Raw genomic sequence first — 6,449 nt, 5'->3', positions numbered from 1 at the left:
CAAACAAGTCCAAGAATCCCGCACCTGTGTACGACGAGCGTATCGCTTATTTATGGATCGAGCGTCTCGAACTGCCCCACAAGGTCTTGCTCTACCGAGCCTACGCCTATATTGCACATATAGTTGGTTTAACATTGATTATCGTAACAATTCGATTTACCGATTGGTTAAACCCTAATTTGGTCAAAACCTCAAATTAACCGTTAAACGTTCTAGAAATTCAAGATCACGAGGTAACCCTACCGATTACAAGTCTCATCTGTTGGATTAAACTAATCAATTCACGATTATGCCCTATTTTAGTTTTGGCAAGAAAATCCTAAAAATTGAAATCCAAAATCGAGATGAAATCGGGAAAAAAATCAGCAAATAAACAGTCAAAGAAGCTCAAGGAGCTAGTCTACAAGCAATTCGAACACAAATCTCGGGTTTAAAACGAAAACCTGAGAAATCGAGAAATTCGAGATTTTAGAGAGAAATGGGAAGAGAGAAGAATACCGAATAGGAGAGCTATGAGAGATCCACGGGCTCTTACTCGATTCCAGTTTCGATTTCTCGCAACAATCGGGGGTTAGAGATGGAAGGGAAACTCTCTCGCTCTTTTCCTTCTCTCTTGGGTGAAATCTCACTTAAAATGGTAAAGGGAATGAAGTGGAAGAGAAAGGAACAAAAGAATTATGCAAATAAACCCTCAGATTCATCCAGTGCGGATCGCTCACCCGCACTGGATCTGAGTGCGGACGCACTCAACATTTAGTAGGTCTTTCCAGCACTTTCCAGAGAAAAGAACTGGTGTCGGTGCGGGTCATCCATCCGCACTCAATACTTAGTGTTATTTTTCAGCAAAATTTGGAAAAGTCCGAGCCTAGTGCGGACGCATTGAGACTCCAGTGCAGGTTGGCCCATCCGCACCCAGCACTTAGCCAATTTTCAGGAAGGTTCAGATCAACACAGAAATTGATGACTGCGGACGCACTGGGATCCAATGCGGGTCAATCCATCCGCACTCACAGAAATTTCGAAAGAAATTCTAAGGAAAACAGAAGCCAGTGCGGGTCAGTCATCCGCACTCACCACCAGTGCGGACGCACTGGAACTATAAAGGTTCAGAACTTCGAAATTTCGACGCGGTTTCGATTCACACTTAACTTACTTATTTAGAGGAACCTTAATTAAGGTTTAAACTTCCATTTTGTTAGCACGATTTTCGATTCTTGCTTTTAAGATATTCAAAAATAAATTGTTAAAATTTCATAACGTAACAAAAATGTTATGTTGGTAAACAAATATTAATTCATATCCATGCATCCATCTCATAAAACAATTAATTGCATGAGTGCTTTTAAAATTAATTTTAATTATTTCTATTATAATTTCATTGCACATACATTGTACCAGAAAGATTCTTGACAATTTAACAATAATAAACCCTTTTCCACATACGTGTCATCATGTGGGATTATGTATTTATGATATAAAATTAATTAATTAATTGGTTATTGTTTATTTGTTGGAGATGCTTTAGACCTAAAAGCATCATGTTGGGGGCCTTGAAGCAAAACCTTTTTGCTTCTAGTAACACACTAACAGTCTTTTGTCTTCCTGTAGCCTATAAATTCCAAAGAAATTAATTATCCTTTGTCTGTTCATGGAATTTATCCACTTTACTTTTGATAATAATCCAAGAACATTTATTAAAAGATACAGTGTGTTAGTTTAAAAGGTTTGTCTGCTAAATATAAATTTCCAAATAATTGTCTATGATCAGTTGATGTACTTGGACAAAATATATATATATTTCTTTTAAATAAAGAACTTGAAGATATACAGCTTTAATGAACTTTTGTCCCTGCTTAGAAGACATAGAATTACTCTAAATCAGTACTTAATTTAGAAATTTTGTTCAAGGTAAAATAGCGGTCAAGTTCCTAGCTTTAATTTGGAGAATTTATAATGTATAATTATTGTTAGTAAATATGATATTAACTAACAATAATTATCCTCACAATTTATGAATATTTAACCTTAGTCATTTTTCCTCCATTCTACTCGGTAGAATACCACACTGAATCTGAATCCATCACAACCTAGCCAATAAACAATATTTTTGTCAAAAACAATTACATTAATTTAATTAAAATATGAGAATACATAGACAACTCATGTTATAATCAATTAAATGGCTTCCGCTAATATTACAATTGAGATGCATAAATATTTTCCTCAAGTAAAAGTTTTCCTAAAAATATACAGCTATATTTTAAATTTGAAGCATGATGAAGTCACGTTGGAGCATAAGTTGGCAGTTGTTTACCTTTGGATTTGAAAAATTCAATTTTTTTTTGTATAAAAATTATGTTGACAGCATCTACATCCCTGAAACTATTAGAGTTTCTAATCTGATGTGGCAGTTTCTAATACAGTTTTAGGAATGTGGGAGAGTTTCTTATTTAGAAACTATGCAGGAAAGTTTCTTAATAAGAAACTGTTTATAAACTCTATGTTGACCAAATGATTGGCTCAAATTATTTTTCATTTTTAATTTGTTGCTGACGTGGCTTAATAGAAACTCTAAAATGAGATTCAGGGATGTGAGAGTTAGAAACTTTAAAAACCATAATTTCTAAAAAGTAGTTAATAGTTATTTAGAAATCCTTTTGAGTTTTAGGGATGTAGATGCTCTTAGACCTATATGCATATGGTCTTTCGCCTACCACAGAATTCAAATTTGTAAAGCTCATTCTTTTTTTTAGAGTGTAGTATTTAATATTGGAACTGAATTCTCTACCCCCCCTCCCCCGGACAGGAGTGACTGAGAGGGCCCCCATTTCGAAAATTAAAAGTGACCAGTTCCACACGCAGTGGCTGAAAGAGCAGAAAATTCCTGCATCCAGAAAGGCAGAGGATTCAGAGTCTTTAATATTTGCCTGCACTGGACTTATACCGACCAATATCTCGCTACGCACCTGTTTCAAGGACTTCTAACCTAATATTGTATTTCGGAGATCATTAAAGAAAAGAAAGGGACGGAAGGAGAGAAGAAGCAGAGAACGATTTCACCTCCTTTATACTTCAAATCTGAGATGACAAAATCATTAACATTTTACTTACGTTTTATACATATTTCACCTCCTCTTACCTTCTCTCCCATTCACCTCCACAATTGATTGTTTTTTAGCAAGCAAATGACCCTAGTCAGATTCAGTCAGGACTCAATTTCCTCTGCTCCGTCTCTTTCTCTCGCGTACCTCCTTCTGAAGCACAACCTAACTGGTTAGTTGGTTAGTTGGTTAGTTGTTTTGACAGGAAGAAAAAAATTAATCCCCAATAGTCCATATTTTATTAAAAATTTTGACGACTCTTCATTACACATGAAACACGGGGCAACTATATGCATATATGAAAGCAACAAAGGAGCAATATGAAAGCATATACAACTCAAAATTTTGTTTGATTAGACGACATTACTTGGGATATAGGTAGTCTTTGTCGCTTGATTTATTTTGATTGTGATTTGGTGCCGGAGGCAAAATGCTTTATTGTCCGACCAACAGTGATGGAACGAAGGAAAAGAAACACAATTCTTATTAGAAAATTAATTATAAAAATGAAAGTTTAGGTATGTCAGATGGTGAAGAAATTTTGAATTTTTTTTTTGTTTATTTAAAGGGATTTTTAGTGGGTACAATGGATGGCAACTTGACAAGTGATATGTAGTTGCTGGATCTGACAATGACCATGGTCTTTTTCTGTGTGGTGGTCCCCACGTTTGTGTTTTGGGTCAATGATCATTTCAAATTTCAAATGCAATTTGTTTCATTTTTTAAATCGCTTCATGAATTATGGCATTGTGCGAAAATTGCGAGTCTAAATCTGGTAATACTGTGCAGGAGTGGAAATCGAGCCGATAATATCTGATCCGCATTCGATGTGTATTCGAAAATTAGATACGGATATTCAATGTCTGAATATTTGTATATCTATCTAATATTTGATCCATATTCGTATCCAAAAATAAAAATAAATACATATATCGGAATTTGATTTTATCACTGTTCGATCCGTTTTCATCCATCTATACTAGAGAGAGATCGTCAAGTGATGTTAGGTTCAAATTGCACCACAATGTTTTGTATTTTTTTTTAGTAAAAATTGAAGATTAAGTCACATAAATATTTAATTATTTAAGAGTATCTACATCACTAAAATGAAAAAGAAATTAAACACTAAATAGAATTAAGTTAATTTAATTTTTAAGCAACGATCATGACTTGTGAGAATTGAAAACTAAAATGTGCTTCGGATTGCCCTTTCTAGCAATCCAATCATGTTGACCTCACCAATCAAGCTTTGGTTTTATTCCTTCAAAACCATCATTCTTCTATTTTGCTGGTCAAAAAGTAAGATAAGGTAAATCCAAATGCACAACTACATCGAAGAGCAAAAGAAACTCTTCGTAGATATCGCATGGCGATCCACAGGCGATTTTGAGAGTCGCTATTCTCTTTCTATTCTATGTACTAGTATGGCTGTTATATATGTATTTTTTATATATCAATACCTGTACTTAGTATGAAGTGATGTGTAATTAGTTTGTTCTGATTAATAAAGATATTAATAAATTGTTAACAAAAAAATGTTCAAATGTACATATAAACGAGAGGTTTTTTTTTTTTTGGAAAATAAAAATGCGTATTCTTTGACGTCATTTTACAATGTTATTCACACATCGTACAAGATAACAGTAATGTAGGAGTGAGGATATAAACCTTTATAAAGCAAGTAGGGTTAAAATGTCATAATGTTTATTTGTTTTGTGTGTTCTAATTATGCCTCATATTCTTATTTTAGTTTTTAAAGTTTGAATAGTTGATATGAATTGCTCATTTAATTTTACCTATGGATGTCTCATTCTTGAACCAGGCAGGTCTCATGATAATCAGCTCGGATTCAAGTACCCAGAACAGCCCATTGAATTCAGAAAACACAGATCCTGGTCGTGGTTTAGAAGGGTCTGATCTTTTTTATTACCTTAGGACCCGAGCTGAAATGGATGACATTGATACCGCTTTTGAATCCATCGGTAACCAAGGTGTTTTGGTACAGCTCTCTTCTACTTCTGAATCTGCAGCTACTACTAGTTCATCGTCTTCTATCGACAGCTCACTTGACCTTGCTTAGTTTTTATGCTTTTCTCTTAAATTTTTCTACTCTAGTTTCTGGCATTTGTTGTACTAGTTATGCCTATGTCATTTTGTTATGCTGCTTCTTTTTTTACTTTTCATGCTGAACTATGTCTATTTTGATGTAAGGACCTATATGTTTCTACTGAAACAGGTGGTAATCCACTTTTTTCAAAAAAAGACATGAATTGCTCAACAAGATCTACATATTAAAATATCTTTTGAGACCAATTGTTATATATTTTTAAAATTTCTAACTATTTTTTTAGATAAGAACAAAATTATTTTTAAAGATGGTTCATAATCTCTGAAAAATAATGATTTTGTGTCTGTCTAAAAGAATAGTAAATTTTTTTAAAAATATTATAAAATTTAGTCTCCAAAAATGTTTTAATATAAATATCAAGTTGAGTTGACCGTTTAAATTTTAAAAGCTAAGATAAATATATGAAACATAATTGGAGCACGAAAATAACAAGGCATTTTAACCAAAATTTATAAAGAAGTAGGTGGTTTTAATGTTTTAGTAGGATATGCTTAAAATTCTATCTTTTTTTTTAAAACATCACCTTTATATTTCCATTTGGATTTACTTTATCTAACCTTTTGACCAGCAAAATGGAAGAATGATGATTTTAAGGAATAAAACCAAAGGCCAAAGGTTGATTGGTGAGGCGTCTCGCATCCCCCACCTTACGAGTTATGTCTACATCTTTATCTTAGACCAACATGATTGCTAGAAAGGCCAATTTAATTCAATTCAATTCAATTCAATTCAATTCAATTCAATTCAATTCAATTCAAACACCATTTTAGCTTTGAACTCTCATGAGTTTCATGATGGTTTCAGACTTTCATTACATCATTGGTTGTCATGCATGTACACCATCATTTCAAGCTTGAAAGTTAAGGCCATTTCCCTATGCTACAAATCTATAATTGACCCTTCTTTTTCTCTATTTCCCATGCTACTAGCCTTTCCTACCCACGTGCACACCTCTTCAAAGTTTAAAGCAAACTTGTGATGTGATACAAGCTTGTGTTGTGTGATTTTTAAACGAATTCGTATCCTCTGCATTAACTCAAAAGGGAATCTTTTGAGTTAATGAATTTTGATCATCCGATCTGTTTGAAGATTCGTGTAGACTAAATCCGCACTAATATTAAAGGACCTCTATATCATAATCAGGAGTCTGATTGGTTCCGTTTAAAATCAGACGGTTGAGATTCATTAACTCAAAAAATTCCTTTTTGAGTTAATGCAAA

This window comes from Carex rostrata, chromosome 24 (genome assembly GCF_964058835.1).
Source record: "Carex rostrata chromosome 24, lpCarRost1.2, whole genome shotgun sequence".
In the NCBI taxonomy this organism is placed as follows: Eukaryota; Viridiplantae; Streptophyta; class Magnoliopsida; order Poales; family Cyperaceae; genus Carex; species Carex rostrata.
This window is presented reverse-complemented; position numbering follows the sequence as displayed.